Here is a 27,964-nt window from a genome sequence, read left to right on the forward strand (position 1 = left end):
TCGGCAACACGCGCAACTCCGCTCGGTCCAGTCCCGGCTTTAGCGCTGGTGAGTAGGCGGAGGCTGCGGCCGCGGCGGCGCGGCCCGGCCCGGCAAGCCCCGCCCCCGATGCCCTCACTGGCGGCCGGGGAGGGCGGGCCAGGGGCCTCGAGCACGCCCATTGGCTGCGTCCGCCTTCCTTCAGGACCCCCCCCTCGAGGGGGTGGTCCGACGTCCTGTCCTTCAGGCGTAGGCCACACCCCCGCACCTCCATTTCCCCCCCTTCCCCGCCCCCACTCCGGCCCGGCCCGTCAGGGTCGGGCCGCTGAGTGCTGTGCCCGCCGCACCCGCCTCGGCTCGGCCCCTGGGGGCAGAGAGCTATCGGGGCCGGGCGGCCCGAGGGCCTAAGCCGGGCCGCCTGACCCTGCAGCGGCCGCGAGCGACGCCGCCCGAGGAGCGCCACGGCCTCGATGTCCCCCACGCCCTCCCTGTCCAGTGTCTGGGAGCCCCGTGAGGGCCGAGCGGGCAGGGGCTACGGCGACGCGGGCGGGAGCCGGGGGCCGGGAGGCCGGCGGCAGGGGGGCCCGCGCGCTCCGAAGGCTGGAAGCGCTTCCCCTCGCCTCAGCCCCGTGGGGAGGCGTCCCTCGCTCCCGTCATGGCTGCGGGAGGAGACTACGTCCTCCATCTTGTCGGGGCCGCGGGGGGAACTGGGGGCAACTCCGACTCGTCCCGGGAAGCCCGGGCTGGGCCCCGCCGCCCGGCCGCCGGGACGGCGCCCGTTGCCGGCTCCGCACCTGGCCCCGGCCGGCGCGACGGGCCCGGGCCGGACGCCGCTCCCGCCTCCGCTGGCCAAGATGGAGGCGGCTACGGGTCCCCGAGCCGGGCGCCCGCCTGTCGGAAGGGCTGGGCCGCCCCCGGCGGGGCCGCCGCGTCCCAGCCCCTGGGCCTCTGCCCTCGTTGGCCCCGAGGCGGACGGGCCGTCCCCGTGGCGGGAGGGAACGCAGGTGCCGGCCGGGCTGGGCCCGGTCGGGCCGGGCGAGTTGCGACCAAGGAGCCACCTGGGCGGCAGGACTCGGCTTTTGTTCGCCGTCTACACCTATGTCCCGGGCGCACGTCACGGGCTGTGCGGGTCCCGAGGTTCCACGTAGGAGGCGAGCGGGGAGGCCGCCCTGGCGGCCGTCGGTGGGACTGCAGCCGACGATGTTGGGGAGTAAATGGATGGATAAAGTGGACCCAGATTTCAGGATTGCCTACTCGTAAATAGACGGGTGTTGTTACACTTTAAAGTTCAACACGATGGTGAACAGCATGAACTTTTTTTTTTACATCTTTAGTATAATGCTTAACACTGGTGTGTTGGTTTCTGCTGTATAACAAAGTGAATCAGCTATATGCATACATTTATCCCCATAACCCCTCCCTCTTGCGTCTCCCACCCTCCTTATCCCACCCCTCTAGGTGGTCGCAAAGCACCGAGCTGATCTCCCTGTGCTATGCAGCAGCTTCCCACCACAATGTTCCATCGCAGCACTCTTTACAATTGCCAGGACATAGAAGCAACCTAAGTGTCCATCGACAGATGAATGGTTAAAGAAGATGTGGCACATATATGCAATGGACTATTACTCAGCCATAAAAAGAAACGAAATTGAGCTATTTGTAGCAAGGTGGATGGACCTAGAGCCTGTCATACAGAGTGAAGTAAGTCAACGTGAACTTTTTAATGAAGTTATCCATGAAGTTCTCAGTAAAGACTGACTTTATAGAGATGCCACTTAGCATAGTCTAGTAGAAAGTGAGATTCATTATGAATAAAACAATCAAGTAGTCCTCACACCTATGGCTAAATGCAATAAATATACTGCTCTTTATTTAAATTGGAGGATGTCCAATATGTATTTAAAACCATTTTCTCAAAATGGCATCGTTTATTTTTCTGCATTTTATTTCTTAATTATAAATTTTTTCAATTTTTGATAAAACAAGATATCCTTGTAAGACTCTGTGTATTACACAGTACTGTTCTACATTGACATTCTCGATGTCAGTATCTTCACAACAGAAATGTCCCCTGTTACCAAATGCAGGGCAACACTGTAATCACTCCGTGAAAACTTACAGTACCATCCCTTTTCTGTCACCATGTACTGTTGCAGTAACTTCTCTTCATTGAATTTATAGTTAGTTAGAAGGCTTAAGTAGAGGTACTTCCAAATAAGCTCTGTCATAGACTTCAGTGATAGATTGGATTGCTGCGTGCTGTTCAATTTAAGGAAGCTCTATACTGCTACTAATTATGAAATTATTGATGTTTTATAATTAATTAACAAGACTAATAATTACTGTAGTATATATTAGTCACATTTTGTATTCATTCAAATCCATTTGTGCATGAAAATGTTCACTGGGTTACCTACATGATATCAGGGAGAATTTTAGCTGAGAGTTGAAAGCTGGGGAAAAAAAAAGTTTTGTGTCATAATTTAAAGAAAAACTACACTTAATTATATAGAAAAGTACTTATAAAAATAATTATTTGAATGTTCACAACAGAACTATTCATAATTTCCAAAAGGTAGAAACAACCCAAATGTCCATTAACTGATGAATGCATAAACAAAATCTGGTAGATCCATACAATGGAATATTATTCAGCAATAACAAGGCATGAAGTTCTGACACAGGCTGCCACATGGGTGAACCTTGAAGACATGATGCTAAAGGAAGTAAGCCAGACACAAAACACCATACATTGTATGATTCCATTTGTGTGAATTATCCAGGTGAGGCAAATTTATAGAAATAGGAAGTAGAATATTAGTTCCCTAGGCCTAGGGAGGTGAGGAGTTATAGCTAAAGTGTATGGAGTGTCTTTTTGGAGCAAATTGATTGTAATGATGATTGGACAACTCTGAATATATTAAAAACTATGGAATTGTTCACTTTGAGTGGATGAATTGTATGGTACGGAATTATAACTTGATAAGTCTGTTACTAAAATTGTGTGTGTGTATGTGTGTGTGTGGAGTTATTCTGTACTAATCACAAAAGCATACTAAGCTTTGCAGGAAGGCAACATGAAGTCTTGAGCAGAGGACTTGCATTTCAAATACTTGTTTGGCCACTCAAACCCTTGAGCAAGTTATCTTCTAAGGCTCAGTTTAGCCATTTATAATATATGGTAATGCAGTGTTGTAAGGACCAAATAACTCCTAGGAAAGCAATATACAAATATTAGAAGTTGCTAAGAGAGTAGATCTTAAAAGTTCTCATCACAGGACTTCCCTGGTGGTCCAGTGGCTAAGACTCCATGATCCCAAGGCAGGGGGCCCAGGTTCGATCCCTGGTCAGGGAACTAGGTCCCACATGCCACAACTAAGAACTCGCATGCCATAACGAAAGGTCCCGCATGCCACAATGAAGACCCGGAGCAGCCAAATTAATAAATATTTTTTTTTAATTAAAAAATTCCTCATCAGAAGAAAAAAAATTGTAACTGTATGGTCATAATGTTAGCTAGAGTTACTTTGGTGATCATCACAATGTATACATATATCAAGTCATTATGTTTTACACTTGAAATTAATATAATATTATATGTCAATTATACCTCAATACAAATAAGTGTTAGGTACAATTGTATTTTTGGAAACCAAGAGCTCACCAGTAATTGAGATGCAATATAACAGCTTAGGAGGCAGGCTGCCCTAGCTTGAACTTGCTTTACCCACAACGAGCTGGGTGATTTTAGGCATATGTTAATTTTTTTTAAATAAATTTATTTATTTGGCTGCATTGGGTCTTTGTTGCTGCACGCGGACTTTCTCTAGTTACGGCGAGTGGAGGCTACTCTTCGTTGTGGCGCACGGGCTTCTCATTGCTGTGGCTTCTCACTGTGGAGCATGGGCTCTAGGTGAACGGGCTCAGTAGTTGTGGCTTGTGGGCTCTAGAGCACAGGCTCAGTAGTTGTGGCGCACGGTCTTAGTTGCTCCATGGCGTGTGGGATCCTCCCAGACCAAGGCTCGAACCCATGTCCCCTGCATTGGCAGGTGGATTCTTAACCACTGTGCCACCAGGGAAGCCCTGGCATATGTTAATTTTTTGAAGAACCTCTATGCTGTTTTCCACAGTGACTGCACCAGTTTACATTCCCACCAACAGTGTACAAGTGTTCCCTTTTCTCCACGTGATTGGTAGCCATTCTGGCAGGTGTGAAGTGATATCACATTGTGATGTTGATTTGCATTTCTCTAGTGATTAGCAATGTTAAGCATCTTTTTGTGTGCCTGTTGGCCCACTGTAAGTCTTCTTTGGAAAAATGTCTATTCAGATCTTCTGCCCACTTTTTTTAAATTAATTTTTATTGGAGTACAGTTCATTCACAATGTTGCATCAGTTTCTGCTGTACAGCAAAGTGAATCAGTTATACATATTCATATATGCATTCTTTTTTAGATTCTTTTTTAGATTCTTTTCCCATTTAGGTCATTACAGAGTGTTGAGTAGAGTTCCCAGTAGGTCCCTATTAGTTATCTATTTTCTATATAGTGTGTATATGTCAATCCCAATCTCCCAATTTATCACTCCCCCACTTTTCTGCTCACTTTTTTTTTTATCAGGTTGTTTGTTTTTTTTAATATTGAGCTGTATGAGCTGTCTATATATTTTGGATAATAACCCCTTATCAGTCATATCATACGCAAATATTTTCTCCCATTCAGTAGGTTTTTCATTTTGTTGATGGTTTCCTTTGCTGTGCAAAAGCTTTTGAGTTTAATTAGGTCCCATTGTATTTGCTTTTGTTTCCTTTGCCTTAGGAGACAGACTCAAAAGACTATTGCTACCATTTATGTCAAAGACTTTCCTGACCATGTTTTTTACAGGAGTTTTATGGTTTCTAGTCTTACAGTTAGGTCTTTAATCCATTTTGAGTTCATTTTTTTATATAGTGTGAGAAAATGTTTCAATTTCTTTTTTTTTTTTTTTTTTTTGCGATACGCGGGCCTCTCACTGTTGTGGCCCCTCCCATTGCGGAGCACAGGCTCTGGACGCACAGGCTCAGCAACCATGGCTCACAGGCCCAGCCATTCCGCGGCATGTGGGATCTTCCCGGACCGGGGCACGAACCCGTGTCCCCTGCATCAGCAGGTGGACTCTCAACCACTGCACCAACATGGAAGCCCTCAATTTCATTCTTTTACATGTAACTGTCCAGTTTTCCCAGCAACAGTTATTGAACAGACTGTCTTTTCTCTATTGTTTATTCCTGTCTCTTTGTCATAGATTAATTGTTCATAAGTGTGTGGGTTTATTTCTGAGCTCTCTATTATGTTCCATTGATCTATGCATCTGTTTTTGTGCCAGCACCATACTGTTTTGATTACTGTAGCTTTGTAGTATAGTCTGAAGTAAGGACGCATAATTCCTCCAGCTCTGTTCTTCTTTCTCAAGATTGTTTTGATTGTTTTCTTAACTTCTCTTCCTGATAGTTCGTTGTTAGTGTATAGAAATGCAACAGATTTCTATATATTAATTTTGTATCCTGCAACTTTACCAAATTCATTTGATGAGCTCTCCCAGTTTTCTGGTGGCATCTTTAGGATTTTCTATGTACAGTATCATGTCATCTGCAAACAGTGACAGTTTTACTTCTTCCTTTCCAATTTGTATTCCTTTTATCTCTTTTTCTTGCCTGATTGCTGTGGCTAGGGGTTATGAAATTTTTTGATCATGACAATCACTAGGATATATATTATACATGGAGACATAGTGCAAACCCACCTTCGTACATAATTACATATCTGAATCAAAAGTTTCATAGAATTGTTTCATTTATTATCTTAGATGGATTTTAATATTTTCTATTCTAATCTATTTAGATCTAGTCTATACTGTTTTTTGTTTTGTTTTTTGTTTATTTGTTTGTTTTTTAATGAACAGTGGTTCCAGCCCACCAAGTTGACTACATGGCTTACAAACTGTGGTTTGAAAAACATTATTCTAGAGAAAGCAAATCATGGATAAATTCAGATTCTAAAACAGAAGTGAAAACAAAAGATGATACTGAACACTGAGAGTAGTCTGGAATGAACTATAGGTTGAAAAACTCATTTTTTAAAACATAGAGATTTAAGTTGCCATTCTTCCTAATATATGAAATACTTATTCCTTCCTAAAAAACTGCATTACATTTGATGAGGCTGAAGTGCAGCTGATGAGCAAGTCTCTGGACAAGCGTTGTAATGAGCTGGAAGAGAATGCAGAACGGACATTGATGTGACTGCACCATTCATCAGCTCTGTGACCCTGGACCTTCTGGAGCCTCAGTTTCTCCTTCAATAAAATAAGGGAATTGTGCATAATATGCTCTTGAAGTAAAGTCCACTTTTATCTTCACAGCCTTCTCATCCCTCAGGATCCCAGTGTCTCCTCCAGCCCCCCTCACTATCCTAACTTATTATGAAGGTTGCCTTCCTCTCAGTTCCTGTGGCTTTTTTATTATTAAATAATCCAATGTTTACCACTATATATGTGTGTGTATATATATATATATATATACATATATGTGTGTGTGTGTGTATATATATATATGTATGTATATATATATATTTTTTTTTTTTGGCCACACCATGCTGCTTGCAGGATCTTTGTTTCCCAACCAGAGATCGAACCTACACCCTCTGCATCGGATGCACGAAGTCTTAACCACTGGACTGCCAAGGAAGTCCCATACCACTATGTTCTTAACTATATTCTTCGCTCCACCTTACCTGTTTCACACTTGAGTACAAGGACCCACCAGGTTTCTCATTTTATCTCGCAGGCAGCATTGCCCACCCAAGTGCCTTCTGAGCTTTAGAGGTCCTGACTGCAACCAGAAGCAAATTTTTACAAAGAAAATTATATCCAGTGATTATGGAGGTTCTCTCCAGTAATTAAATTCTATGGTTTTTATAAAATCATAAGCTGAAAATAATGATTTAAAGCTTAATTTTTGCCCATTTAAGTGTTCCTTATATTATCAACTTTTTTTTTTTGAGTTTCTCTACTAGGTAGCTATTATTCTCTAAGAGATTAAAACCTAAAATTAAGCAAGTCTAACAGTTTTGAATTTAGCATACTGACTTTTAAAAATATTTTTCCTACTTCCATAGTTAATAAATTCACAGTCAGTGGCAAAAGCAAAACACAAACAATAACAACAACAAAACTTGGAAAACCTGTGCAAAAAGTGCAAAAGAAAAAGAAAATTACCTGTAATTCTTTACCCAAGGATGGCTATTGGTAACATTTTTTTTAACAGACCTTTTTTTTTTTTTTTAGCAGTTTTAGGTTCACAGCAAAATTGAGCAGGAAGTACAGAGTTCCCATGTACCCACTGCCCCTACACATGTACAGCCCACCCCACTATCAACAATGTCCACCAAAGTGGTGCATTTGTTTTTGTTTTTTTTTTTAAGTATTTATTTATTTGGTTTCATGGGGTTTTAGTTGCTGCAGGTGGGCTCCTTAGTTGCAACACGTGGGCTCCTTAGTTGCAGCATGCATGTGGGATCTAGTTCCCTGACCAGGGATCGAACCCGTGCCCCCTGCATTGGGAGCGTGGAGTCTTATCCACTGTGCCACCAGGGAAGTCCCAAAGTGGTGCATTTGTTGTGTCAATGTGGATGAACCCACATTGACACAACATACTTACTCCAAGTCCATAGGTTACACTAGGGTTCACTCTCAATGTTGTACATTCTGTGAGTTTTAACAAACACATGATAGCATGTACCCAACATTATACCATCATAAGAATGGTTTCCTGCCCTAAAAATCCTCTGTGTTCCACCTATGGAACTCCATCCTCGTAACTTGTGCCAATCCCTGACCTTTAGTGAAAAGGTCTATAGTTTTATATTTTCCAAAATGTCTTATACTTGGAATCATACTATGATTCCAAAGGCTGGGTAAACAGCCTTTTCAGATTGACTTTCTCCACTAAGCAGTAAGCATTTAACATTCCTCCATGGCTTTTTTGGCTTGACAGCTCACTTCTTTTTAGCGCTGAGTAATATTCCATCGTCTGGATGCACCACAGTTTATTTATCCATTCACCCACAGAAGGGCATCTTGGTTGCTTCCAAGTTTTTGGCAGTTATGAATAAAGCTCCTGTAAACATCCATGTTCAGGTTTTTGTATGGACATATTTACAACTCATTTGGATAAATACCATGGATCAAAGTGAACTTTTGCATTTCCACTGGTAATGATGAGAGTTCCTGGTGTCTACATCTTCATCGGCATTTGGTGCTGTCAGTGTTTTGCAGTCTCACCACTTAATAGGTGTGTAGTGGTCTCTCCTTGCTATTTTACATTGTTAACATTTTGATGTATCAATATTTTCCCACAGAATGTTTTCAAATATTTATATCACCGATAAAAAATATATCTTATTAGAAGTGAAGAAGAGATCCAGTAAAAAACTGGTGATATCTAGAAGAATAAAATCATCATTGAGGACTTCCCTAGTGGCGCAGTGGTTAAGAATCCGCCTGCCAATGCACGCGACACGGGTTCGAGCCCTGGTCCGGGAAGATCCCACATGCTGCGGAGCAACTAAGCCCGTGCACCACAGCTACTGAGCCTGCGCCCTAGAGCCCGCGAGCCACAACTACTAAGCCAGCGCGCCACAACTATTGAGCCTGCTCTCTAGAGCCCATGAGCCAAAACTACTGAACCCATGTGCCACAACTACTGAAGCCTGCATGCCTAGAGCCCATGCTCCGCAACAAGAGAAGCCACCGCAATGAGAAGCCCCTGCACCACAACTACAGGAAGCCCGCAAGCAGCAATGAAGACCCAAGGCAGCCAAAAATAAAAATAAAGAAAAAAAACCTGTTTAAAAAAAATCGTCATTGAGAATAGAACCGTCATCTCTGTTTTGTTGTTGTCAGATAAGTAAAAAGATTTTAAGATGAGATGCATACAGTGGAGACTAATATGTAGCTACAGAAGACTTGCGCTTTGGCTTTCCTCTACCCCTAAAACAGAAATCATGTCCAAGGATCTATCCATGGAAAAGTGGGACCCGGAATGACTGCATACTCATGACAGGTAGCAAAATTTTTTAAAAAAGAAGAAGACATGCTTATTTTTTATGTGTGATGTGATATAAAACGGTTTGTGGGAAATACTTTTGAGACACCATATCTATGTCGATAAGAAACTAATTTTGAATTCAATTGTCATTTTTTAAATGTAATAAATAAGAATTGTAATCAGGGTTAGAGTCATCAAGCATGATAAGACAGAAAAGTTTTATCAGCTAATGCTTAGTGGTACTGTATAGCACAGGAACTATATTCAATATCTTGTGATAAACCATAATGGAAAAGAATATGAAAAAGAATATATATATGTGTAACTGAGTCACTTTGCTGTACAGCAGAAATTAACACAACATTGTAAATCAACTGTACTTCAATAAAATGAAAAAAAAAAAACAACCCTAACGCTTAGTGGTAGTAACAAAAATTAGTCATGTTATTAGCATTGTGTGGAACTTTTAAGATTTTTAAAAATTAATTAATTTATTATTTGGTTGCACCGGGTCTTAGTTGCGGCACGCGGGCTCCTTAGTTGTGGCATGAGAACTCTTAGTTGCAACATGTGTGTGGGATCTAGTTCCCTGACCAGGGATTGAATCTGGTCCCCCTGCACTGGGAGTGTGGACTCTTATTATCCACTGAGCCACGAGGGAAGTCCCTCAGATCTTTGATGTTCGTTCATTCCACAAATGTTAACTGAGTTATGCCAGGTACTATGATAAGAGTTCAAGGGACAGAACAGTGAATAAGACAGATATAATCCCTAGCCTCATAGAGAGTATAGTCTACACTCGATTAGAAACATCTGACAAACACTAAAATGAATGAAAATGAATATGAATAAAATAATTACCGTTGAGTGCTAGGAAGGAATTAAACAGAGCTTCTTAATAGGGAATATCAGTGGAGACCTGTGCTACTGATCGTGGGAGACCTTTCTGAGCAAGTAACATTTAAATTGAGATCTGCCCTAGGAGCAGCCATTAGAATAACAAGGGGAATATTGTTCTAGACTGCCAGCAAAGCAAGAATTAAACCCATCCTAAGAAGTGGAGATGAACAGGGTGGAGCGTAGCGGACCAAGGGAAGCAGTGACACCTCCTGAGCAGGCAGTGCCCAGCAAGAGCAGTTCAAGGAGGGTTTTGTAGGCCGTGCTGAAGAGTCTGAATTTTCTTTTCGTGCCTGGAGAAGCCATAAAGAGGATTTTTAAGTGAAAAAGTGATACAGTATGATGTGAATGTTAAGCGGATAACCCTGGCCACTTTGTGGAGGATGGCTCGAGGGCAGCAAGAGCAGAATTTGGGAAGCTGATATGTGGTCTGGGCAAGAATTGATGCTGCTGGCCTCAGCAGGGAGGTAGAGCAGTCAGTAGGTTGCACTGAGATAGAAGGGTGCGGGGCACAAATGCACACTGAAAGTCACTTCTGAGACTTAGGAGGGACTTGCCTGGCGGTCCAGTGGTTAGGACTCCAGGCTGCCACTGTTGATCCTACAAGCCGCACTGCGTGGCCAACAAAATTAAAAAACAAAACAAAACAAAAAAAACTTAGAAGCTAGTTTAAAGTTTAGACGCAAAGACTTTCTGATATTGAAGTGTTAGCAAATCTGATCAATTTTGTTCAAGAGGGCTTCCCTGGTGGCTCAGTGGTTGAGAGTCCGCCTGCCGATGCAGGGGACACGGGTTCGTGCCACGGTCCGGGAAGATCCCACATGCCGCGGAGCGGCTGGGCCCGTGAGCCATGGCCGCTGAGCCTGCGCGTCCGGAGCCTGTGCTCCGCGATGGGAGAGGCCACAACAGTGAGAGGCCCGCGTACCGCAAAAAAAAAATTTTTGCTCAAGAAAAGAGAAGATTCACACACACAAAAATCTATCTATCAAGAAGAGCAGCTGATAGGAGAACAAGAAAGTAATCCTAATTTGAATTGACTGGATTTTGGAAAGAAATATAGTCCAAACTTTTGTAAGTAAAACGTTATTGAGCGATCTACTTATGAGTGCTTTTTACTTTCTTTTTCCACAAACTTGGAAAAACAGCTGTTAGGAATACATTAATGCTTCTGAATACAAATAAATGACTGTTATTTGTAACTAATTTCAAAGCTGTCCAAGTTCTGTTTTTCCAATTTAATTATTTTCATATAATACCGTAATAGTTCTTTATAATATTAGAAATAACCTTGAAGCGTTCTTTCTTTCATTTTGTTTTTGTTTTATGTGTTTTTCAGTTAACCGAGCTGCCCAGGTATCTAACTATCTATCTATCTATCTATCTTTCTATCGTCGCCAACTGCCCAGGTGTATATACAGGATCACTCAGCTGCCCAGGTATCTATCTAACTATCCATGTATCTGTCTATCTATCGTCGCCCAGCTGCCGGTGTCCCGGAAAAAGACCTGGGCCGGCGGGACCTGACGGGCGTGGCGCGGGTCTTTGGGTGGCCAGTGGGGCAGGGCTCCCAGTCCCACCCTAGGACACACGGGCCCCCGCCTGCAAGGCGCAGCCCCCGCCGCAGGCCCCGCCGGACGTCCCCCCGCCGGCTGAGGAGGGGGCCGAGGGGCAGCCAGCAGACGCGATGCGAGAAGCGCGAGGCAGGCTGCGCAGCCCGAGGGCAGAGCGGCAGCCGCCGTGCAGGTGCGGGAGCGCGAAGCCGCGGACGAGGCCGGCCCCGGGGAGCTCGCGTCCCGCAGCCTGCTTCCCGGGCGCGGACCGGCTGCAGCAGCGGGGCCCGAGGTGACTGTGCAGCCTCGGCCCGTTTCGGAAACGTGCCGGTGGAGGGCGGGAGGCCGGGCTCGGGAGAGGGGCCTCGGGCTCTAGAGACCCCCGGCCGGCGCGCGCCGCGGGGCGGGAGCCCCTCTGGGGAGGCCTGGGGTCCGGGCCGCGGCCGGGGAGGGAGGCGGGGGCCGGCCGGGGGCGGGGTTGGGGGGAACGAGCTCCGCGGGGGCCGGTGGGGGGCCGGCCGGTGGGCGGTGGCTGCAGAGCCTCCTGGGGCCCGGGCCGGGGGCCGACCCGCGGTGAGCGGCTGGATATCAGGTGAGGGCGATGGACGGTGCCATCCCCCGACCTCGGCCTGCTTGTTGAGCCCTCGATCCTCTCCCTCACGCCCCCTGCCCGGCGCTGGGTCATTGCCCACCCAGTCCTGCCCCCGGAGCTGCGGCCCCCGGGCCTGCTGCGCTGGGAGCGCCGTCAGGACGGTCTTCTGGGTCCGCCTTCCCGCAGGAGGGTAGAGAGTAGAAGGCCTTTCCGCGGCTCCTGGATCCGTCCAGGCGGTCCGGGGGTTGGCCGTCCTCTGGAGCCGGGGCGGAGGTGTGGGCAGAGTTCTGCTGTTCAGCCCAGGGACGTAACGAAGCGCTAGAAACTTCGTCTCATACCGAAAGACTTCGTTCAGGATCAGACTGCAGGCCCGAGTGATATGTCTCGCCGCCCCTTTTCACAGGGATCACTGGGAGGAATGATCCTCCTCCTGGGTGTCTCGCAGGCCTCCCACGCCACCCATGGTGGACCACAGGACCCTTTGTCCCGTGCTGACACCTGTCCCTTCTTCCCTGCTTGGTGGCCACAGTGGATCCCCTCTGCCCTGGATGCTGTGAGTTTAATGCTGGCCGGGGAAGCAGAGGACGTGAGGGAAAGAAGCAGGCTCCTGGGGTCAGCTTTCTTGCTCTGCATCGTCCTGGTCTTAGTGGCCCGAACAGCACCCCATCTGTGAGAGCTCGAGGCACCTACAGAGCCGCGGGCCCCATCCCCTGGCCACTGGGTCGTGCGCTGCGTGGTCCTTGGCGCCATCTTCCCTGTGGCCAAGCATCTTCTCTGACCACAACAACATGAAGCTGGAAGTCAACCACAGAAAAAGAAATGGGGAAAAAATCATTACGTGGAGACTAAACAACATGCGACTAAAAAAACCCAGTGGGTCAACGAGGAAATCAAAAAGGGAATTAAAAAATACCTTAAGTAAGAGTTTCTATAAAATTCTACTTTTTATACATTATTAATTGAAGTGCATAGTACCTTGTGTCAGTTTAATCAAAGTTAGCAATGTAATTCATATTTCATTGATTAAAAAATGTCTAACACTTAGCTTTATGGGCCTAGAAATTTTTCAATGAAAACTTATTTACATATTTTTGTTGCAGAGCAATATCATAGGATGATTGCCAGCAGACTTTTAAGAACAAATATATATTACACTAGGATAAAATTCTATGGGGGAAGTAGAAAGGAAATGAAGTTCAAGCAAGAAGAACGAATCATGTAAAATTTCCTACTACTGAAGAATTTCTTGTTCATGTACTTTTTAAATTTTTTTTTATTTATTTATTTTGGTTGCGTTGGGTCTCCGTTGCTGTGCGCGGGCTTGCTCTAGTTGCGGCGAGCAGGGGCTCCTCTTCATTGTGGTGCGTGGGCTTCTCATTGCGGTGGCTTCTCTTGTTGCGGAGCATGGGCTCTAGAACACGCAGGCCTCAGTAGTTGTGGCATGCGCACTCAGTAGTTGTGGCTCACGGACTCTAGGGAGCACGGGCTTCAGTAGTTGTAGCTCACGGGCTTAGCAGCTCCGCGGCATGTGGGATCTTCCTGGACCAGGGCTCGAACCCGCGTCCCCTGCATTGGCAGGTGGATTCTTAACCACTGCACCACCAGGGAAGCCTGACAATACAGTATTTAGATGCCATTGAACACATTAATAAAAGTGATTTAAGATTTGTATTTTTAATGGACATATTTGCACTACACAGAAATTATGTTAGATGTCACGTTATATGTGTAAAAGGGTTTATATTTCATCAAAATCTTTCTAGAAAGTATGTGAGCACAAGTTTAAAGGCTGTTGTTTGAAGGTCCAGCTGAAACATTACTTCCTCTGTCGAATTTCCCTTACCCTTTTCCCCTCCTCTTCCGCAGAACTTTGCTACAGCGAAGAAAATACTGTAACGTAGGTGGAAATATTTGTTGTCTACAGGTCTTCTCCCTGTTCTCTTGGGGGGCAGGAATGATAGGTTATTTATCTTTGTATTCCCATGCGTGTTGTAACTATAGATGCAGAACATATACTTACTAATTTATTTCTATTATATAGTTCATAAAAATGTTCCTAATATAGGGCATGTCCTAGAGTTTAAAGTGGGAATAGGTTATAGCGTGTCTCTGGGGAAATATGCACTGTAATCCCCAAATGCACTGACAAAATGTCTGGTTCTACCTAGAGAAACTGAATTGAAACAAAGTAAATGGCCCCAAGCCATTTGCAATATAGTCCAGTGGGCCTCTCTTACAGAAACATCGGGAAAGCTAAGTGAAGATGTAAGAGTTATTTGGAACTAATTGGCTTAAGAAACAAAATCTTTTGTTGTTTTCAGAAAAAAATCTGGAGGCCAGTTAGTATTGCAAGTGGGGAATGGGGAGGAAGCTGGTGCGGTAGTGACCAGTGTGTAATGTAGTAAATATCAGATCGTGTAATAATCAGACGGTTATAATGACTTTGTTTAAATAAACTAAGGGGACACGTTTGCTTTGAATCGCTTCCAAATTCTGAGTAGGTTAATAATTTTCTTCTCTCCATCACTACGTGGAAGAAAAAAGCTGCTTAACCATGGTGGCACCCAATTTTGGCTTACCATTAAGGATGAACACTTTCTTTTTTTTTTTTTTTTTTTAGCACGAAGCACGTGGGATCCACCAGGAATCGAACCCGCGTCCCCTGCATTGGAAGTATGGAGTCTTAACCACTCGACCGCCAGGGAGGTCCCAAGGATGAACCCTATTTCACTTCTTTCTTTTCCTTCTTTCTTTTCCTTCCTCCTCTTTTTTCTTTCTTTCCTTTAAAATTAGGTAAATTAGACATTAAGATATCAGTCGGAACCCTCTTCACAAATCTTTCAAGTCCAAATTATTAATAGAATAATATTCTGTATTTGATTCTATGCTTACACAGGTATGTTTACATAAACATTTATACTCTTAAAATTTAAAATGGAATCGTATCATTTATCACTCTCACATTGGCTTTTTCAGTTAATGATATGGTACAGACACGTTCCAGATCAGTACAAATAGGTCCACCTAATCCTTTTTTTATATATATAAATTTATTTATTTATCTATTTATTTTTGGCTACATTGGGTCTTTGTACGTGCTTTTCTCTCTAGTTGCAGCAGGGGCTACTCTTCGTTGCAGTGCTCGGGCTTCTCATTGTGGTGGCTTCTCTTGTTGCAGAGCACGGGCTCTAGGCACACGGGCTCAGTAGTTGTGGCTCACGGGCTCAGTAGTTGTGGCTCATGGGCTTAGTTGCTCCACGGCATGTGGGATCCTCCCGGACCAGGGCTCGAACCCGTGTCCCCTGCACTGGCAGGCAAGTTCTTAACCACGGCGCCACCAGGGAAGCCCCCACCTAATCTTTTTTAATTGCTGCTTAGTAGTCTACAGTACTGCTATGTGGTACTGCCTTGGTTCCCTTATTTGTAATTGTTAAAGGAAAAAACCATAGGCCCAAAATGGCATCACTTGTGCTAAAGCCAAGATTTAACACCTAACCTAATTACAGTTTCAACCTTCCCCAGAAATGTAATTTTAACCAACCAGTTTGGAATTTTCTGGTTGGCACCAATGAAATAATACCATCCTCACCCCCGCCCCTCCCCCCCCCCCCAACCAAGAGGAAGCAGAGGCAGTCTGCATGACAAAACCCTTGCCCAGTCCTTTATCCCAAAAAGTGATGTCCTGGCCCCAAATAACCCTTTCTTTTCTTTTGCTAATGACTTACTTGCCCCACCCTCCAGCTTATAAAAACCTTCCATTCTGTACAGCTCTGCGGAGGGCCCTTCCATCTGCTAGAAGGGATGCTGCCTGCTTCATGAATCTTTGAATAAAGCCAATTAGCTCTCCAAACTTAGGTGAATTTTGTTTTAAACACAAGTTAGGTATGATGATAGTACTGTCTACATGGGGTTGTAATGAGAGTTGGAAGCTTTGATATACGTGAAGAACTTAGGAGAGGCACACGGGATATGAACTGCCTAAGTTTGGGAGAAATACCCTGTAGTTCCACCTCCTTCTTCATGGCTAATAGTAGATATTCTGCAATAAGTACATTCCCTAATTTGTAATTATTTGTATATTAATTACTGCTTAGGGTATTTTCAATTTTTTTACAATCACAAATTTCGCTGCAGTAGGCATCCTGAAACAAAAATCTTACAATTTTTAACTTCTTACAATTTTTTGCTTCTTAAATAACAATAAAAACTGTTAAAAACCAGTGCTGATGAAGTATGAGAAAAAGAGTTAATCTCAAGTACTAATAGTTGGAATACAAACTGGTAGATGAATACAAATATCTGTTAGAGGTAAAATTTGCATATACTATGATCTCATTCTTTTTTTTGAAAATTAAAAAAAATATGGAACGCTTCACAAATTTGCATGTCATCCTTGCACAGGAGCCATGCTAATCGTCTCTGTACCGTTCCAATTTTAGTACATGTGCTGCTGAAATGAGCAATGATCTCTCATTCTAACTTTAGGACTCTAATCTACAGAAACAGATATAGACTAATTTTCAAAAATTCAGATAGGTATTAGATTTTATGTACTAAATCAAATATTTATGAGAAAACTTTTTAAAGCTAATCCAAATGCATTTTTTCTTTTGTCAAAGCGGAATATTAACTTGGGTCATGTGGACAAAAAAATGTCCTATCAGTAAACAAAAGACGTTGTGGTCATAAAGCCCTCAGGGATGGCATCCCAACTCCCATCCCAAGGTGTGCCCTGAGGGGATTCAGGAGGGAGAAAACAGGATACTGGCCCTGGATAGTTAAGATGCATGTCAAAAGAATGGTTTCAGGGACGACTTCCCTGGTGATCCGGTGGGTAAGACCCCGAGCTCCCAATGCAAGGAGCCAGGTTGCATCCCTGGTTGGGGAACTAGATCTCGCACACCACAACTAAGAGTACGCATGCCGCAACCAAGACCCGGTGCGGCCAAAATAAATAAATTAATTTATTAATTAAAAGAATGGTTTCAGAGAATTGAAAGAATTAAAACCATTAAAAGAATGGTTTCCAGACTTCCCTGGTGGGCCAGTGGTTAGGACTCCGGGCTTCTACTGCTGGGGGCGAGGGTTTGATCACTGGCTGGGGAACTAAGATCCTATATGCTGCTCAGACAAAAAAAAAAAAACCTTTTCTAGTACATCTGAGAAATTATAGCAATTAGTAGATTCTAGGAAAGAAACTGTAAACCTCTTACTTGACTGACTACTAATCAATGCTTTTTAAGTTCTTTCTCTTCTTTTGAAAAAATTGCATGCCTTTTCTTCACTTAGAAAATCCCTTATCTGCAAAAATTAGCCTCTAAATAGTACAATCCATGATTAAATGAGCAGACAAGAATAAAATATTATATCTACCAAAACCACTAAATGTTCTAAGATCCGTGTGATGAGGTTATTTTATGGGAAAAATTACATATGATACAATCTGTTAATTCTGGAAAAGCCTGAAACACACCGTCTTCGTGATAAAGTTTACTCTTTAGAAAATAGCATTACAGAGAAGTTCTTCTATGTTATATCCTTTACACATTGGACTTTGAGAATTAATTAAAAGATGTAGAAGAGACACAGATTTTCAAAAACTTTATTGTTGCTGGCTAGAGAAGCCCTCATTCCATCTAATAAGTACAAATCATCCTTAGATGATTTGTACTTGTTAGATTTCCTTAGAATTTCCTTAGAATTTTAAAGACTCTCTTGAAGCCCTCCTCATAATGTTTTTTGATTAGTGACATAGAAGCTGAAAAGGGTTACAGAGAGGTTAAAACCCTTGCCGTTCACATAGCTAATTGGTGTTTGCTAATAGTCATTTTTTATTTCAATGAAAAGGAACTCTAGAACAAACCGTCTAGACTTGTATACTATTTGATAACCCTTCCCAGGTCGTTCCTCTGTATCCTACATTAGGAAAATTGCAGCAGTTTACTGAGCAGCGACTCTGGCCCAGAGAATTGATGAGGAAAACCTCACTCCAGCAGCCATTATTTATGGCTGGGCTAGAAGCAGCGTGACTTTGGTCCCAGGGGTAAGAAACTTGATGTAGAAGGGATTTCACTTGACAGCTGAGGTGTCATTCCCTCCTCTGAGATGCTCTCTAACTACTGTGGGGAGATACTACAACCCCTGAGGAAATGAAGTAAGCTAGCATCTTGTTAACCAGGAGTGTCTCAAAATGGACAAAAATGTTTTGCGTTGCAGAGATCAGCATTTGGGTGATCAGAAATTGACTGCAGTTGAACTTGCTGCTTTCTTGATGCAAAGGAGCTAGAAAAAGTCAATAAATCATACCCGCGTTTCTGTTAAGATGGGGAACTAGCACAGGATGCTGGTTTCCCTCACCACTAAAACCAATTTTGGAAGAATTTTGTCATAAAAAGTTTGTTAAAATATTACTGGGGTGGTCTTGGCACCCCTGTAAGTCACTTGACAGCACTGGGGAGGGCTTATTTCTGGGCTATTTATTCCACTGTTTATAGGTCTGTCTTTAAGCCAGTACCACACAACTTTAATTACTATAGTTAAGAGTAAGTTTTGAAATTAGGAGCTGTGAGTCCTCCAGCTTTCTCCTCCAGCTTTCTTCTTTTTCAAGATGACTTTGGCTTTGGGGTCCCTGGAGATTCCATATGAATTTTAGGATGGATTTTCTTTTTCTTTTCCTTTCTTTCTTTCTTTTTTTCTTTTTTTTTGGCCGCGTGGCATGCAGGATCTTAGTTCCCCCACCGGGGGTCGAACCTGTACCTGCTGCAATGGAAGTGTAGCATCTTAACCACTGGACTGCCAGGGAGGTCCCAGGATGGATTTTCTATTTCTGCAAAATCATTGTTGGGATTTTGATGGAGATTGCATTGAGCCTGCAGACCACTTTGGGTGATATTGTCATTAACAATATTAAGTCTTCCAATGAACACAGGATATGTTTCCATTTATTTGGGTCTGCTTTAATTTCTCACAGCAATATTATGTAGTTTTCATTGTATGTCTTTCATCTCCTTGGTTAAGTTAATCCTAATTCCTTAGCATTGTATTCGTCTTTGATGCTCTTGTGAATGGAATTATGTTTCTTAATTTCCTTTTTTGGTTGCTTATTATTAGTGTATAGAAAAGTAACTGATTTTTTTGTGTGATTTTGTGTCCTACTACTTTCCTGAATCGGTTTGTAAGCCTTGTTCCTGATTTGAGAGGAAAAGTTTTAAGTATGATGGGTTAAAACCCCATTTAGCTGTGGGGTTTTCATGAATGACTTTTATTATGTTGAGGTAGTTTCCTTCTACTCCTAGTTTATCAACGTTTTTTCTTTTTTGGCTGCACCAGGTCTTAGTTGCTGCATGTGCGATCTTTGTTGCGGAATGTGGCCTCTTTTAGTTGTGACATGCAGGATCTAGTTCCCTGACCAGGGATCAAACCCCGGCCCCCTGCATTGGGAGCACAGAGTCTTAACCACTGGACCAACAGGGAATTTACCTTGTCAACTATTTTTATCATAAAGAGATGTTGAATTTTGTCAAGTGCTTTTTCTATATCAATTGAGATGATGGAGTGCTTTTTTCTCTTCATTCTTTTGATTTTAAAGTTTTAAAAACTTTAAATCCGAATTCAGTTTGCTAGTATTATTTTTGCATCAATGTTCATAAATGATATGGAGCTTTAGTTTTCTTTTCTTGTAGTGTCCTTGTCTGGCTTTGATATCAGATTACGGTAGCCTCATAGAATGAATTAAGAAGTGTTTCCTTCTCTTCAATTTTTTGGAAGGATTTGATAAGGATCGATGTTATTTCTTCTTTAAATGTTTGGTGGAGGGGCTTCCCTGGTGGTGCAGTGGTTAAGAATCTGCCTGCCAGTGCAGGGGACATGGGTTCGAGCCCTGGTCCGGGAAGATCCCACATGCAGCAGAGCAACTAAGCCTGTGTACCACAACTACTGAGCCTGTGCTCTAGAGCCCGCGAGCCACAACTACTGAAGCTCATGTGACACAACTACTGAAGCCCATGTGCCTAGAGCCTGTGCTCCACAACAAGAGGAGCCACCGCAAGGAGAAGCCCGCACACCTCAACAAAGAGTAGCCCCCGCTCGCCGCAACTAGAGAAAACCTGCGCACAGCAACAAAGACCCAACACAGCCAAAAAATAAATAAACAAGCAAACAAATAAAATAAATCTATTTTTTAAAAAAATGTTTGATGGAAATCACCAGTAAAGACATCTGGTCCTGGGCTTTTTTTTATTGCAAGGTTTTTGATTACTGAGTCTATCACTCTGTTAGGAGATCTAATCAGATTTTCTATTTCTTCATGATTCAGTTGTCATAGATTATGTATTTCTAGGAATTTATTCATTTCATCTAGGTTATCCACCTTGTTGGTGTACAATTGTTTGTACGATACTCTTATAATTCTTTTTAATTTCTTAAAATCAATAGTAACGTCCCCATTTCCATCTCTGATTTTAGTAGTTTGCCTTCTCCATTTTTTAAAAAAAATCTTATTGAATGAGATTTATTTGTTTATTTATTTATTTGGCTGCACCTCGAGGCACGTGGGATCTTAGTTCCCCAAACTTAGTTCCCTGACCAGGGATCAAACCCACCACATGCCCTGCATTGGAAGTATGGTGTCTTAACCACTAGATCACCAGGGAAGTCCCATGTCTTCTCTATTTTTTGATTAGTAAATTATCTAACCATTTGTCAAGTTTGTTGATCTTTTCAAAGAACCAACTTTTGGGTTTTTTGATTTCCCTGTTGTTTTTCTATTCTCTATTTCATTGATCTCTTCTCTAATCTTTGCTATGTCCTTCCTTCTGCTAAGTTTGGGGTTCGTTTGATCTTCTTTTTCTAGTTACTTATGGCATATAATTAGGTTAGTGATCTCAGACCTCTGTTCGTTTTTACTATAGTCATTTAGGGCTATAAGGTTTCCTCTTAGCACTGCTTTTGCTGTATTCTATAAGGTTTGGGGTGTTGTGTCTTTATTTTTATTTGTCTCAATGTATATTCTAATTTCCCTTGTGAGTCCTTCTTTGACCCTTTGACCCTTTAAGAGTGTGGTGTTTCTTGTTTGTTTGTTTTTTATAAATTTATTTATTTATTTTTGGCTGCATTGAGTCTTCGTTGCTGCACGCAGGCTTTCTCTAGTTGCAGTGAACGGGGGCTACTCTGTTGCGGTGCACGGGCTTCTCATTGCGGTGACTTCTCTTGTTGCAGAGCACAGGCTCTAGGCACGCGGGCTTTAGTAGTTGTGGCACGTGGGCTTCAGTAGTTGTGGCTCGCGGGCTCTAGAGCGCAGGCTCAGTAGTTGTGGCACACGGGCTTAGTTGTTCCACTGCATGTGGGATCTTCCCGGACCAGGGCTCAAACCCGTGTCCCCTGCGTTGGCAGGCGGACTCTCAACCACTGCACCACCAAGGAAGTCCCAAGAGTGTGGTGTTTAATTTCCACATATTTGTAATTTTTTTTTTCTTTTTCTCTTTTGCTGCACCGCGTGGCTTGTGGGATCTTATTTCCCACCGCCCCACCCCCCCAGGGATTGAACCCCTGCCCCCTTCAGTGGAAGTGCAGAGTCCTAACCACTGGACCACCAGGGAATTTCCTCTAGTTTTCTTGATAGATGTGAAAGGTGGTATCTCATGTGGTTTTCATGTGCATTTCCCTAATAGTGATGTTGAGTATCTTTCATGTGCTTGTTGGCCGTTTGTACATCTTCTTTGTAGAAATGTCTATTCAAGTCCTTTGCCCATTTTTTGATTCGATTGTTTCCTTGTTGTTGAATTTTAGGAGTTCTCTATATATTGCAGATTATAATCCCTTATCAGATATGTGATTTGCAAATATTTTCTCCCACTCTGTGGGTTGCCTTTTTACTCTGTTGATAGAGTCCTTTGATGTGCAAAAGCTTACATTTTTATGAAGTTTGATTTGTCTATGTTTTCTTTTGTTGCCTGTGCCTTTGGTGTCATGTACAAGAAATCATTGCCAAATTCAAGGTCATAAATATTTAGCCCTATGTTTTTTTTCTAACAGATTTATAATTTTGTCTCTTATATTTAAGTCTTTGATCCTCTTTGAGTCAAACTTCGTATATGGTATTAGGTAAGGATCCAACTTCATTCTTTTGCATGTGACTATCTTGTTTTGCCACCACCGTTTGTTGAAGACTGGAAGATGAAAACATCTTTCCATTTGTTTGTGTCTTTTTAAATTTTTTCAGCAATGTTGTGTAGTTTTCAGTGTAAATGTCTTTTACCTCCTTGGTCAAATTTATTCCTAAATATTTTATTATTTTTATGATCTTGTAAATGAAACTGATTTCTTAATTTCTTTTTCAGATTGTTCTTTTTTTTTTTTTTTTTTTTTTTGCCATGCTGGTGTGAGGATCTTAGTTCCCCAACCAGGGATCAAACTGGTTGCAATGGAAGCATGGAGTCCTAGCCACTGGACTGCCGGGGAATTCCCTGCTCATTTTTAATGTTTAGAAATGCAATTGATTTTTGTGTGTTGATTTTGTATCTTGAAATTTTACTGAATTAGCCTTAACAGTTGTTTTTTTCCCCCCATGGAATCTTTAGGGCTTATTTCTTATAAAATTTTGTTATCTATGAACAAAGATTGTTTTACTTCTTCTTTTGCAGTCTGGATGCCTTTTTTTTCTTTTTCTTTCCTCCAATGCTATGCTGAATAAAAGTGGGGGAAACGGAATCCTCATCTTATTTTTGTTCTTAGGGGAAAAGCTTTAAATTTTTCACCATTGAGCTGTTGATTTTTCATATATGGACTTTATTATTTTAAGATAGTTTCCTTCTGTTCTTAGTATATATTGTGTTTTTATCATGAAAAGCTGCTAATTTTGCCAGATGCTTTTTTGGCATCATTTGAGATTATCATGTGTTTTTTTCTTTTTTCCCTTCATTCTGTTAATAGAGTATATTACATTGATCAATTTTTGTATATTGGAACTTCCTTGCATTCCAGGAATAAATCCCACTTGCTCGTCGTGTATGATCCTGTTTTTTTTTGTTGTTGTTGTTTTTGGCCACGCAGTGCAACATACGGGATCTTTGTTCCCTGAACTCATGCCCTCAGCAGTGAAAGTGCAGAGTCCTAACCACTGGGGTGCCAGGGAATTCCCTATAATCCTTTTAATATACTGCTGGATTCAGTTTCGAATAACTTTCAAGAAGGGCACCATTCCCTATTCAATGGGAAAAGGACTGCCTTTTCAATAAATGATGATGTCAAAACTGGATGTCAACATGAAAAAGAATGAAGTTGGATTCTTTTTTCTTTTATTATTATTTTTTATTTTATGTGGTTAAAAAACACCATCATAACCATTTAAAAAATACATGCTACAATAGTGTTAACTATACACACATTTTCTGCAGCAGATCTCTGGAACTTTTTCATCTTGCAAAACTGAAACTCTATGTATTGAACAATTTTCTTTTTCCCTCTCTTCAAACTCACTGACAACCATGATTCTACCTTCCGTTCCTAACATTGTGACTATTCTAGGTACCTCATATAAGTGGAACCATATAGTATTTGTCTTTTGTGACTTGCTTATTTCACTGAGCATAATGTCCTCAAGTCATCCATATTGTAACATGTGACAAGATTTCCTTTTTTTAAGGCTGAATGATATTTCATTGTATGTATACACAGTACAACATTTTGTTTATCCAGTCATCCACTGGTGGACCTTTGTGTTGCCTCCATCTCTTGGCTATTGTGAATAATGCTGCTATGTTTTCTTTTTTTTTGGCTGTGTTGGGTCTTCGTTGCGGCACACGGGCTTTCTCTAGTTGCGATGAGCGGGGACTACTCTTCATTGCAGTGTGTGGGCTTCTCATTGCTGTGGCTTCTCTTGTTGCAGAGCACGGGCTCTAGGCACGTGGGCTTCAGTAGTTGTGGCATGTGGGCTCAGTAGTTGTGGCTCATGGGCTCAGTAGTTGTGGCTCTCAGGCTCTAGAACGCAGACTCAGTAGTTGTGGTGCACAGGTTTAGTTGCTCCATGGCATGTGGGATCTTCCCGGACCAGGGATTGAACCTGTGTCCCCTGCACTGGCAGGCGGACTCTCACCCGCTATGCCACCAGGGAAGTCCCAGTGCTGCTATGTTTTCAATTGTTTTGGATTTATACCCTGAAGTGGGATTGCTGGATCACACACTAATTAAATTTTTAATTTTTTGAGGATCCTCCATACTGTTTTCCATAGTGGCTGCACTGTTTTACATTCCCAAAAATATTGCATGAGAGTTCCAAATTTATTTTGTTATATTAAGAGCACTTAACACGAGATCTACTCTCTTAAATTTTAAAGTATACACTCTATTATTGTGAAGTTCTATATATTCCTTATCAGATATATAGTTTGCAAATATTTTCTCCCGTTATGTAAATTGCCTTTCACTCTGTTGATTGTTTCCTCTGCTATGCAGAAGTTTTTAAGTTTGATGTGGTCTCATTTTTCTATTTTTGCTTCTGTTGCCTGTGCTTTTGGTGTCATGTCCAAGAAATCATTGCCAAATCAAATATCATGAAGTTTTCCCCTGTTTTCTTCTAGGAGTTTTATATGTTTGAGGTCTTACATTTAGTTCTTTAATCCATTTTGAATTAATTTTTGTATATGGGGTAAGGTAAGGGTCCAGCTTCTTTCTTTCACATGTTGATATCCAGTTTTTCCAATACCATTTGTTGAAGAGACTGTTAAAAGATAAACTGAGGCATATTAAAATTTTTAAAGAGTTTATTTGAGCAAAAATCGATTCAAATTTGGCAGCATCCAATCTGGCAGATAGAAAGGAGTTTCAAGAAGCTGTACAGAAGGGGACTTCCCAGGTGATCCAGTGATTAAGACTCTGTGCTCCCAGTGCAGGGGGCCCGGGTTCAATCCCTGGTCAGGGAACTAGATCCTGGATGCCGCAACTAAGAGTCTGCATCCACAACTAAAGATCCCACGTGCCACGACTAGGACGCAGCACAGCCAAATAAATAAATAAATATTTTTTTTAAATCTCTGGTGGTCAAGTGGTTAGGATTCCACACTCTCACTGCCAAGGGCCCAGGTTTAATCCCTGGTCAGGGAACTAAAATCCCACAAGCCACAAGGTGCGGCAAAAAAAAAAAAGAAGCTGTACAAAATGAAAGGCTTTTATAGGCAGAAGGGAGCAGGAACAGGGAAATTATATGAGGCAAAACTGCAAAAATCATGTTGGTTATTACAAAGTTACTTTCCTTTAGGGGATGGAAGGGGTCTATAAGGCAGATTACTTAACTAGTAATAATCTAAGTAAGACAACTAAAACTATAATTAAGTCTCAGTTTTGTGACATGGGCTTAGCATAAGCAGCTACATTTTGGACCCTTGCACTGTTATCAAAGACCATTTGACCATGTACTTGAGGGTTCTTTTCTGGGTTCTCTATTCATTCCATTGGTCTACAAGTCTGTGTTTATGTCAGGACCACACTGTTTTGATGACTGTAGCTTTGTGGCATGATTTGAAATCAGGACATATGATACCTCCACTTCTTTTTCTTTTGAAGTTGGATTCTTACTTTACACCGTATATAAAAATTAACTTGAGGGCCTGTGAGCCATGGCCGCTGAGCCTGCGCGTCCGGAGCCTGTGCTCCGCAACGGCAGAGGCCACCATAGTGAGGCCCGCGTACAGCAAAAAAAAAAAATTAACTTGAAATGGATCAAAGACCTCTGATGAAGTGCTAAAACTATAAAACACTTAGAATAAAACATAGGGGGATAGCTTCATGACATTGGATTTGGCAATGATTTCTTGGATATGGCACCAAAAACACAGGTAACAGAAACGAAAATAGACAATAGGACTATATCAAAATTTAAAACAGCAAAGGAAACAAGCAACAAAAATAAAAAGGGAAAAAGAAACAATCAACAGAGTGAAAAGTCAACCTATGGAATGGGAGAAAATATTTATAAACCATGTATCTGTTAAGGGATTCATAGCCAGAATATATAAAGAGCTCCTTCACAATAATGTATTGTACACTTACAAATGTGATCAAGACCCCTGTGAACTAAACTCTGACATAGGGCCGGAGAGTTGATATCCTCTGAGGTAGGACAGTGAAGGTCTAATTGCCAGCTTTGCCAGCTGAGAGCAAACTGCTCCTGGTGGGCCTTATGAACAGGGACGTGTTCTTTCTCACCCCTAAGCTCTCACTCCACAAGTCCAGGAACCAGTAAAGGGGTACAGCCAGCTGCTGTCTATTCCAATTATGCATTGTGGAACTGGGAGAAAAACACAAGATGTGTTTGGGGACCCATGGGGCTAACCCACGGGGCTCACTGTGTGAAAGATGTGAGCTAAACCTCCATTGATCACCTGACCTCCACAAGCCCCTACTCTGACTGGGGGGCCACAGGGACATGGGTTCTCCTGAAATCAGTGTCCATTCAGAGCCAGTGTCCAGTAGTCCCTGAAAAGTCTGATCATTTCCTTTTCCCTAAAGCACAGTGAACCTGGTAAAAGGCCATCAGTGCCTTTGGTGAAGGCTGGGAGGAAGATTAACAGCATGAATTTCAGGCAGTGCCCTGGGAACCTTGCTCTGAGGACCTGTTCTCTTGTGCATTCAAGGGCTCTGAGCCTGTAAGCTAGCTCAAGTGTGGGAATTGATTGACGGGCCATGACGCCCTGATTTTCTGATTCAGGTGAGACTTCTATTCAACTGACCTAGAAATTTTCTGATTCTACACATAAAGTAAGGACACAATAGTCTTCCTATCTATCTTATTTGTAGGAACACCATCAACTAGCCTTTGGCAGTGGGCCCCTCCCACCTGGGATCCAGTTATTCCCTGGCATTTCGGTTTCCCAAAGCATGACTGCAGTTCCCACTGGAAGGTCCGGCCGACAGAGAAGAGTGACCACGGAGCTCTTCAAGGGTGCCAGCTCTCCCTCACAAATGTATTTCTTCCAGTATTAGTGAAAGGTAGGTGTCTGGACCTTCCCAGTGCTGGTGAGTACGTCTTAAATGACAAATCCACTCTTAACATTTGAATCTCCCTAAGCCTTTGTCTCCCTGCCTCTTCATTAAACTAAGGCAGTTCTGCTATTTCCAGCTCACGATTCGGGCAACTTTTGGTCCACGTTTCAGCCAACCAACCAGCTAGCATTTTCCAACTCCCAGGTGGCAACGTTCAGTGTAGATTCTCTGCTTCGTGCACTCGAATCAATAAATTAGCCTGATCCGGACTCACATTCCCTCCACCGTTCTCCCAGCCTCTCAGTATCTGTCCCCACCCTTCCCCCAGACTCCTGGCTGTAAAATTAGAGACTCAAGGAGTTCTTTGGAGTGCAGTGCACCTCCTCAGGGGCCGCACTTCGTACCCCCTCTTTAGCTACCCGTTGGTACATGACTAGCGAGTCACGGGGCTAGGGTGGCGAGGCGGTGGCTCCTGAGGAGAACCCCCTGCGAGCTGCCTCAGGCCAGGCAGGGGCAAAGAGCCCGACTCCACCGGGGAAGGGGATGGGGGCCAGGGGGGCTACTTCCACGGGGTGTGGGGCTCTCCACCTGTCAAAAAGACTCATCAGAACTTGGGGCTCAGTGTCTCCACCTTCCCCAGGGTCTTCCCACCTGCCCCGTTCCACCTCGCAGAATCCCATGCTCGCAAAGCAGCACCCTCACCTCCACAGCAAACGCTGCGCGACTGGCCGTTCAGCTTGCCTTGTGATTCACGGTAAGTCACAGGAGGAGACTGTGCTTTGTTGTTTTCAGCCACTTCAGCCCTGGCGCTACAAGAGATAAGGGTCTCCTTCAGGGAAGACACAGCCACCTTCGGCTCATTATACAACACTTGAGCTGGGAGTC

General features: G+C 43.0%; 1 non-coding gene across 1 annotated transcript; it reads right to left on the reverse strand.

Moving 5' to 3' along the window:
* Positions 1 to 16,459: 16,459 nt before the first annotated feature.
* LOC114888452 lies at positions 16,460 to 16,566 on the reverse strand. The gene has a single exon (XR_003791788.1). It is a non-coding gene; the product is annotated as a U6 spliceosomal RNA (small nuclear RNA).
* Between the last annotated feature and the right edge of the window lie 11,398 nt (positions 16,567 to 27,964).

Source organism: Monodon monoceros, unplaced genomic scaffold, assembly GCF_005190385.1.
Source record: "Monodon monoceros isolate NGI ecotype Baffin Bay Population unplaced genomic scaffold, NGI_Narwhal_1 Super_Scaffold_8, whole genome shotgun sequence".
NCBI lineage: Eukaryota > Metazoa > Chordata > Mammalia > Artiodactyla > Monodontidae > Monodon > Monodon monoceros.